General features: G+C 38.4%; 1 pseudogene; it reads left to right on the forward strand.

The window, feature by feature from the left end:
• Positions 1–10,360, forward strand: part of LOC114051306 — a 46,628-nt pseudogene extending 36,268 nt beyond the window's left edge.
• Positions 10,361–10,904: the final 544 nt, after the last annotated feature.

Genomic DNA, 10,904 nt, shown 5'->3' on the forward strand with positions numbered 1-10,904 from the left:
AGAGTAATTTATGTAATAATATTATAAAAACAAATAACTTTGGAAGACTTAAGAACTCTGATTAATGCAATGACCAACACTGCCCACCTCTTGACAGAGGAGTGATGGTTTTGGGGAACAGAATGATAGATAGATTTGTTTGGTTATATCCGACTCTTCATGAGTCCATGGGCCATACTGTCCGTAGGGTTTTCTTGGGAAAGATACTGGAGTGGTTTGCCATGTCTTTCTCTGGTAGATTAAGGCAAACAGAGATTAAGTGCTTTGCCCAGGGTCACACAGCTAGTAAATATCTGTGGCCAGTTTTGAACTCAGGTCTTCTTGATTCTAGGCCCATTGCTCTATCTACTAAACCATCTAGCTGCCCCAAATGATAGATGGATAGATAGATGGTATTTACAGGTGGGTGGTAGACAGAGAGACAGACAAGATGATAGATGATACATAGACAAATATGTGATAGAAGACAAATGATAGATATAGATATTTTTATATAATCATATATAGTACATTTATATATAAATGTATGTATTACATACATAGATATAATACACACATTTGGGTGTAGCCATTGCAAAAATTTTTTTGCATGATTCCATAGTTGTTATAAGCATTTTGTTTTTCTTAATGGTGGGGGGAAGGAAAAAAGATTTTTGTTCATTAAAAAAACAAAATTCATTCAGAAAAATAAAAAAGAAAGAACATTAGAGGTCATCTAGTTGAAATATTTCATTTTTACTGAGGCTCAGAGATGATGACTGAAGCTTAAAGTTGTTAAGTAACTTAACCAGAGTCACACAGGTGGTAATTTGCATAACAGTGATTCAAACCCACATCTGCTGACTGTAAATCAAGAGCCCACCTTGTTACCTCAGTCCCATCATTTCTAAAATGGGGACAATAATACATTCTGCATCATTTTCATTTTATTTTTTATATTCCACAAACATAATATGAGTATGTCTAACACCATACTATGAGTTCAACAAATACTTAGACATTTTATTAATTATATATTTATATTTGTATATATACATAATGCATTTAATAAATGCTATATATCTCTACCCATAAATGACTATATATTTTATTTATATATGTATATATATATAATTATATGTGTATTTATTTCCTTCATTAAGAATTCAGAGGTTACTTGTATCAAGGATATGGGAAGGTGCTTTGACTAGAATAATTTGGACATGTGTTTCAAGCTTTAGTTCATAGAGGAACATTAGGCCAAGTGAAATAGAGCAGCTTCTACTCTGTTTTCACCCTGAAACATTTGAGGAAACCATTTCTAAGGGGTCTACCAAGCATCAAATATTTCCATGCCTTTTCCACAGGGATATCTTCAGTTTGGGATTGATGTGCACCCAAAGCATGAAATTCTGCCCATCTAAAGAAAAGCAAACTTAGAGTCAAAGGAACTGAGTTTGAATCTCTGGTTCTGAAACTCATCTGTGTGATCTTGGACAAGTTGTTTCAGCCTTCTGAGTTCCAATTCCCTCACCTGAAATATAAGGAGTTCAGACTATTAGACCAAGGCATCTTACAGTCATTCTGACCTATGTCTTGCCAGTGGACTCAGATGATTCTGGAAGAGAAAGTGGGGCTGTTGACTTTGCACAGCTCTACCTCACTTAAATCCAATTCAATCTCAGATCAAGGGATCACCCTCCTGATGTCCTTGGTCTTCTTCAAGAACAAAGGATAAACAACAACAAGGCATCTTAAGCTTTTTTTGTGTGTCATAGACCCATTTGGCATTTTGGTAAGGACTATGGATCCCTCCTCAGAATAATATTTTTAAATTAAGAAAATACATTATGTAGAATGACAAAGGGAACAAATTAAATTGAAATACAGGGATCAAAATAGTTTTAAAATTCAAATTAATGTACCCCCAGGTTAAGGGCTCTTAGATCAGAGGATCCCTGAGGTTCCCTTCAGCCCTGTATACCATGTTCAATAAAAAGAATGTAATTACAATATGGGTCCTGATCATGGATCCATCCAGTATTTTATTATTATATTATATTAAAACCCTAAGGCCTTATTGAGACACAGATACGACATGAGACTTCTCCAGCAGACTACAAACTTGAATAGGTTCAATCATTTTGGAAAATCTTCTGGGGGCAGACCAGGGGTAGATTGTACACCTATTGTCTGAGAACCAGCTTAGCTGTGTTCAGAGAGGTTCAATGCCAGTTTGGCTACAGAATGGTGGCTTTTTCACCCATAGCAACTCATAAAGGCAGTCTATCAGGCTGAGGAGTGAGATGTCATCTTGTGTATAGCAGAAGACACAGGATAGAGATGAAGCTATAAGTGATTTCACTGGTAAAAGGACTTCAGATAAGGAAATTCACTATGCCAATGCAAACTGGCACCTTCCTTGCCAAGTATGGTCAGAAAGTTGCCTAGGGCACTGACAGGTCAAATGATTTGCCCAGCCCCACACAGTCAGATATGAACCCAGGACTTTCTGGCTCTGAAGCCAGCTTTTTATCCACCAGATTCCACTGCCTCTCCAGTCAAGTCCAGGAGACTCAACATCAACAAAAATTACAGATTCATGAAGTCCATACTTCAAACACAGTCTATACCCCCTTTAACTCTGTTCCTATTAAACTATTTGGGTCATACACACTCCCTAGTTATTACTCATGAAAGAGTCAGATATTCTAGTGATTCTCTTGTGGACAACATCTTGAAAACATCCCACAGATGAAGTAACAGTAACCACACTTTAAGAAAAAATAAGCTAATCAAACAATCTTGTATTATGGTAACAGATCACAACTTATTGGGTTTTTTCTCCTAGAGAAAAAAGCCAGAAGGATTCTATTCTGGCTTTTGTGACTTTAGACTTATACATTATTTCCTTTGCCACTTCACTCCCACCTTCTCCAATAAACTCTCAACCAAATGAGAGGGGTAGGGGCATCTGGATAGCCTACATTCCCCCCAAGGTCCAGTAGGATAGGCAGCAGCCAGATGTGTTTAGCTGACAGCCCATGTGAAATTTCCTTCAAAAATAAATACTGACCTAGAACTTCCTTTTGGGGTATATGAGGTCAGGAAATGTTACCAGATTTCACTTCACTATATGTAATTTTGTAATTTTCATCACATTTTCTTCTCTTCATGAAGTTAAACAGAACCCAAGATAATATCTGATGCTCCCTATTATTATTTTTCTTTAGCATAACTAAGCCTGGGCCTATGCTAGCAAAGTCTCAATCTATGAGGCAGACTCTCCCAATGCATTGGGCTGTCCAAGAAGTGGCTGAAACCACAGACCAAAGGACAGTCTTGACATGCGCATGATGTGGGAAAGGCTATTTGTTGATCATATATCATTCTTTTTAATGAGACCAGAGGCAGTAACATGTCTGAATGGGACCCCAGAAATGGTTACAGGGTACAAAAAATATAAGTAACTAAAATTGGAACACAACCTCCATCCCCAGTGCCTCCAAGTGGGTCAATGTCATAAATGTTCAGTTTGACTCACCAATTCAATTCAACATGTTATTTCTTAAATGCCTTACTGTATGAAGAGAACTATGTAGACCTTAAGGGAGTCTAATAAGGGGATGTTACACCTAAATAAATAAATAAATGCAGTGTAAAATAGCCTATATGCAACTGAAGGGGCAGAACTAGAATTTGAGGATGTCAAGGCCATAGGTGTGTTTTCTGAAGAATAATCTGTTAAGGGTAGGAGAGTGAATGGAATTGCTAAGGAAGAATATGAGAGAAAGAAGAGAATAGGGCCAAGGACAGAACCTTGAGAAAGGTTAGGGTCAGGAAAATTAATGGGAGACAGCAACAGAGACGGAGGTGAAGCAGATAGAGAAGGGTGGGTCAGGAAGCAAACTGGGAGTGAATGATTTCTGCTCTGAAGCTGAAAGGAAAAAATATCTAGAAGGAGCATGGGACCGATAACATTAAATGATGCCAGGGAGCAAGGAAAAGGCGGTCTATAAAATGAAAAATGAAATGAAATAACACAAGGAAGATGAGGCCTGTAAAAGGCTGGGGATAATAAAAGTAAATAACTTTGCAAACCTCAAAACAATATTTAAATGGTAGTTATTGTTCTTGTAAAGTTGTCATTGAGGACCTTTGAGAAAGCAGTTTTAATAGAATGAGAAAGATAGACACTAGACTGCAAAGGGTTGAGGAGAATGTGGATGTGTACTGAGTAAGTAGAGACCTTGATTGGAAACATAGTTTTCAAAAAGTTTAGCAGTGAATGGTAGGAAAGAGGAGGAACCATAATTGAATGGGGTAGTAGAATCAAGGGAAGATCTTTTTTGGAGGCAGATGGGAGTCAATAGAGGGGACAGACAATGAGGAGGCATGGAGGAAAGGGAAGAGATGATTGCTGGAGGTAGGTCCTGGATGAGACAGGACAAAATGAGATCATTCTTGACATTAGGAGAGGAATTATTCTTATCAAAGAATAGGGAGATCTCTTCCACTGGTGTTAAGGAAGAAAAAATTATAATGTTGAGAAGTACAAAAAGGGAGTAGAAGGCTTTTCTTTCTGATGTCCTCTGTTCTCCTCAGAGAAGTGAGATTCTAACAAGGATGCTAAAATAAATTAGCTAAGATAAGGGGAAGGGAGTAAGCATTTCTATAGTACCTTCTATGTGCCAAGCACTGTGCTAAGCACTTTACAAATGTTATCTCATTTGATTCTCACAACAACCCTGGGAGGTAGGTGCTATTATTATCCCTATTTTACAGTTAAGGAAATTGAGGCAAACAGAGGGAAGTGGTTAAGTGACTCACTTTGGATCACTCAGTCAGTAAGTGTTTGAAGCCAGATTTGAACTCAGATCTCCCTGACTCCAGGCCTAGAGCTCTAGTTGGACCCAGTGATCCAACTAGATGCCTGAGGGTGGGTGGTAAGCATTCATTTTAGGGCTTGAAGAAAGAGAAGGTTTGGAACACTCAATGTGGGGAACGAGATAGGAAGTCAATAAAATGGAGTAGGATTGTTGAGCGCCAGTGAGGCCCTAACTAACATTATGCTCCATAAATTTATATTAAGTAAAATCAGATCAATTTTGTAACTTTCTCCAGAAATACTTAGCAGCCTGGAAGTGAGTGGAGGAATCATCATTGTGGTTATAGCCAAGATTTTCAAACCCACCTGCACATATCAACAAAAGTGATCATTTATATTGTCCTAAATCCTAAATCCTAAATCAGAAGGGGTCTCTCCTGCCTAGCACGGTCCTGGCTCATAATAATCACTTAATAAATGCTTGTTGAATGAATGAATGAATTGAAGTGGTTATTCAGATATTTAAATGTAAATAAAATTGTATCTCAATGACCTTAATATTGTAGCTAAAATTCTTGATAAATGCTCCAATTCATGTTGGAGACGACTCATGTTGGAGTCTAATCTAATGTAGACTAGACTAAGTGAAGGTTATTTACAACATCACTATGAAAGTCATTTCTCTTAATCTTGTGTCACAGTGTTTTTCCTAATGGTTTACCTTTCTTTGCAGAGCAAATGTTTTCTAGCAAAGTCAACTGTAAAACAAATTTCTATCAGGCGAATGCCCTTTTCTCACCACCATCCATTATATACTACTCTGATACTCTATTTTAGTGTGGAAATTGCTTTGAGATCTCAAAGGTCATGCTATGTTTTCACAAGCTGTGGCAGGACCTAGCAAGCCAAAAACTTGAAGGACGGGCTCAGTGACTGACTGGCTATCTGGTGCCTAAGTACCTGCCAAGCGAAATTCTAGGCAACTGAGACATCATCATCAGGAAGTTGAACTCTATCCACTAAGCTGTTGAAGAAGACTTCATAGAGAAATACAGGGTGAACAAAAGGACTCTCTTTTTAAGCTGAAATGAGAACCAATGTCTGAACCCTGGCCCAGCAAAATTATCAATATCCATTCAACAAGGTAGTGAGTGAACTTGGCTTGAACCCAACTAGCCAATGGTATCCCTATAACTGTAATAACTGCCTAGAGACCTATTTGACTTTCTAGGTTGCATACCTAAGAACAAACTGAATAAAAAGGGACTGTCTTTAATTGATAGGCTCATGGAAGCCTGCATCTTGATTGAGCCAGTGATATAAAAATATTCCCCTATACAAGAGTTCTTGAAATGAGATCCATGAACCTAGGGTTTAAATATATAGTTATATATTAATATAATATATAATTACTCTATAATAAATTATATTTTATAATAAATTATATATTATATTATTCTATATTATATATAATGTATATAGTTATATTATTTGTATGTATATATAACACTACATATAGTATTATATACTAACCTGAAATAGAGTGATATATACATACCTTATATATAATATATTAATAATTTATGTATAATATATATATTAACCTGAAATAGAGTGATATATATAAAACTGATATATATAATATATTAATAATCTATTTATATATATTAACCTGAAATAGTGTGATATATATAAACCTGATATATATGTATAATATATTAATAATTTATATATATTTATATATTATGTATATATTAACCTGAAATATAGTGAAATAGAGTATTTCAGGTTAATTGATTTTCCTATGTGTTTTCTTTATGCATTTACAGTTATCCCTTCCACATTGTGGGGGTTAGGGTCACGGTGTACCCACGATCTGGAAAATCTGCGTTAAATTTTTTGGCCCTCCCTTTGTACCAGGGAAGAAGTCTGAATTTTTTTTCTTTTTCTTTCATGGGGTGTTTACCATACCTTATTATAAAATTTGAGTTAAGTATTTAGTCACAGGCTCTGTGTCGTTTGCTGGCCTTCGCATGTTGTCTGGGGCTTCCACAAAAGTCCCCAAAATTTCCCATTTAATTTCTTATGCTGACCAGAGATATGTCAAAACCACTATGGGGTGAGTTGCAATGTGGCAGGGATAACTGTACAAACATTATTCTGAGAAGGAGTCTGAAGGCTTCAGCAGACTGCCAAAGCAGTTAATGATAGAAAAAACAAGAATCCCTGCCCTGTAAGTGGTCATTTTTCAGGGTTGAAGCCAAGGCTTCCCCTGTTGCTGGAAGGAGAAGCTTATCCCCATTCAACCAATGTTTTTGCCACCACACTGTCCTGGTGCTCCCAGGATTTGAACCCAAGCACTCCGCAGGCTACAGGTACAGAGAGTGGTTTTGATTCATGAAGGAGAAAGACAAATCCACAGGCCCTAATCCAGGACAGTTGTAAAGAATTGAAGTATTCCATTACCAAACTATGTTCCCATAGAAGATTCCTCCCAATAGAGTGAGTTGAATGTTTCTGTAAGGAAAGGCTCATGGTAGTGGTCAGGCCTCTGGCATTCCGAATGTTGTAACACTGGGGGATTTTGTAAACCCTTTCAAAACTTTGCAACACTTTCACTACCTCCCCGCCCCTCTACCATCACTTCCTCTCCCCCTTCCCCTTTCTTTCTTAGACCACAGGAATTTCTCCCTTGTTTAGGAAGCTCCTGAATTCCTACTAAAAGTTCATGGAACTTAGTTTCCCTCCTCCTGCTTCCTTTGCTGGGCACTGGCAGCATCTAATAGAGCTGAGCTATAAGTCATAATTCATAAAATTAATAATATTAAACAAAAACTTGATCAATAGGTGACTTGTTGCATCCACCAAACTCAGGTTTCTTGGGTTAGAGATGACACTCTTGCCATCCAATAAAGCTTTGATGATAAAGCCAATCATCAGTTGGCTGGTGTTTTACTAGTACTAGTGTTTATGAATGCAGCATATCCACATTGTTAGTCCTTTACTCTCGAAGGGAACCAATGATATCAACAGGGTGATGTCTTGACTTGAGCATGAATTAGGTTTAAGTGAGACAGAGTTTTGCAAAAGTTGTCAGCCTCACTCTCTCCTCCAGATTCATGGAAGTCCAGTGGCAAGACAAAAATAAAGATGACTGGCGATGGTCCAACTGTCCATGTAAACTATTGTATTCTCTGCAAAGAAGTGTTTTATTTCTTGCACTATAAGATTTTACATGCTCCTGAATCACTTTTAAAAATGCATTTGGTCATACTACTAAAAACTCTATGACCTTGAGTAATTATTTACCAAAGCCCACTTCTATGTACCTCAGTTTCTCTAATTGTAAAATGAGGAGATTGCTCTATATGACCTCTAAAGTCTCTTCCACTTAATCAATTAAAAAACAAAACACTTAAGTGTCTAATATGTGCCATGACAAAAAGACTACAGTGAAAATAGTCCTTCACCCAAGGAATCTAGCTGACGGAGGCAACACGTACTGGTACATACAAAATGTGTACTGATATACGCATGTACAAAATACATATGTATAAAAGATACATGGTGATTTTGAGGAGAAGTCACTGACAGCCACAGGTATCTAGGAAGTTCTCAGGCAGTAGGTGACCTTTGAGCTGAGCCTTAAAGAAAACCAGAAGCACAGATGAGGAGACAGTGCATTTCAGACATAGAGGCCAGCCAGTGCAAAGCTGTGGAGGCAGGAGATGCTAGTGCTGTACAGAAGGAACAACATGAATGCCAGTTTGGCTGGACTACAGTTGGCGTGCGTGAAGTATTCTGAAAAACCAAGTAGCGTCGTGTCTCACCAATCCTAGAAGTTTCACTGAATCACAGAACCCTAGAATTAGGAACCTGGGAGTGCTACAGTCCAGGAGTCCACACCACAGAGCTACAATACTTGAGATCATTCCACTAAGAAGTAGTATAATCATTTCCTGCCAGGGAGACTGCTACTTCAAAGGTCACACAGATAGTTAATGACAGAGACAGGATTTGAATCCACATCCTTGGACTCCAGTGTTCTTTCTACTATACTATGTTTCTCCTACAAAAGTTCATTCCACTTCTCACCCTCAAATGGGTAATCTTCTGGCAGCAAATTAATAAATTATAATAGATGAACATGCTACTTGCTGCAATGGTGTCTGTGTAAGATCACCATCCCTTGTACCATTCCTTTTCATTCTACTGCTTTCCCACTATTGATCATCTCCAATTTATCTTCCAACATCCTCTTTGCACCTATTTATCTGCTGTCTCCCCATTGGACTGTGAGCTCCTTCAAAGCAGTGACTGCCTTGTCATTCTTTGTAGCACTGAGCCCAGCACCTGGCACAGAGTAGGCAGTTAGTAATTATTCGTTGAGTGACTTATTAACCTAAAGGAAAGCATTTACCTTGAGTGAACTCTCTGCAGAGACTTTGTGGGAGATCATGGCAAGATTCCATAGGATGAAGTGTGTATAAATTGTGATTTGCACAGTTGGAGAGAGTTCTCATATTGATGAGATCACAGATGTGGTAGAGTATTAAAATTATACCTCCATTAAAATATTAGATTGTAATTTAGTTAATATTTAATCCATTTCAACCAATTATGAAGACAGCATCATATAGTGGAGAGAACATTGATCTTGGCGTCACAGAACCTAAGTTTGAATCCTGGGTCTGCCATTGCTTACCTACATAACTTGAGGCACTCTGGGCCTCAGTTTCCTCACTTGTAAAATGAGGGGACTGGATTAGATGGCCCATAAAGTCCCTTTCAGCTCTAAATCTAGGATGCCTACAATCTCTATGTCATGGGCTAGTATATCCAAGAGCTGGACGGATTTCAGCTAGGAGAAGCAGGAAGAGAGAAGAGAAAGACAATGAGCATGTTCTTCCTACCCCTTGCATTTGCTCAGGATGGACATGTTAGTGTACATTCAACCAAGTCCAAAGTTGGTAGAAAAAAAAAAAATCAGACTCAGCCTTGGGAAGCTTTAACACAATGAAAAGAGTAGGGAGAAATCCGAGCTATAAAGCTGAGTCTACGTTAGCTGCCAAGCTTTTAATTCCCTTTAAAAGTACCTTCCAGGGCTGGGGTTAAGTCCGAGCGCACCCAAGGCAGCATGTTTTCACATGACTAATACATTGCTATGGGCACGACTGTGAAACCTATGACTTGCCTCCAGTGAAGCCCTTCCCTCACCACAATTGCACAAAAATCCAAATGCAGTCTATAAACAAGCCAGCTTGACACAGAACATGTATTTAGAGATTCCAGCCCCACAAAGCACTAAGAGGTTCAATCTACCATGTCCCCAGTGTCAGGGAGCTAATGCCTTTGTCTGGCAGTGGGACAAAGTGCCCCGGAGCAGCAGCCAGTGGGCATAATCTGGCAGTACTCCATGGGGCCAAATTTCATTCTTGGTGGTGCTGGGCAGGATGCCAGGCATCACCCTCTCTGGTGAGACGACAGGGCAAGGTGCCCGAGGGTCTCCAGACAAAAACATCTGTAGGAGTCACTGAGTTGTTGGTTGCCTGAGTTCACCCACATGGAAACACAGAGAGTAAACTCCTCTGCCATTTCCAGGACGTGTCCCCATGACTGGGAGTCACCACTTCAGGCTCCCAAACCTAAGCACAGGGTCAGCCAGCATGGAAATAACTGAGCGGGAAAAAAAGCTTTCAGTCAGCAGGAGGCAGGATACAATATTAATAGTAATAGTTAGCATCTGTGTGCTGCTTTAAGGCTTATAAAAAAAAGGCTAAAAATCTGAATGGGCCAAAGAGGCAAGGGATGACTCGTGATGGGACGTAAAAATCAATGACGTAGGTTTTTTTCTATCACTGATTGAAAAGTGAAGAACTATAATTGAGTATAGCTGTAATAGATGTATGTATACATGCATACATAGATGTATATATACACATGCAAACATACACACTAATAGATAGATATTTAACTTGAGTTCTTCACTTTACATGTTATATATACAATATATCTATGACAAATTCTTCACTTTTCGATCAGTGGTAGAAAAAGCACACATACACACACATATTGGTGTGTGTATATATATATATAA

The sequence above is a fragment of the Vombatus ursinus genome, unplaced genomic scaffold (assembly GCF_900497805.2).
Source record: "Vombatus ursinus unplaced genomic scaffold, bare-nosed wombat genome assembly UNPS02014802.1, whole genome shotgun sequence".
Taxonomy (NCBI): domain Eukaryota; kingdom Metazoa; phylum Chordata; class Mammalia; order Diprotodontia; family Vombatidae; genus Vombatus; species Vombatus ursinus.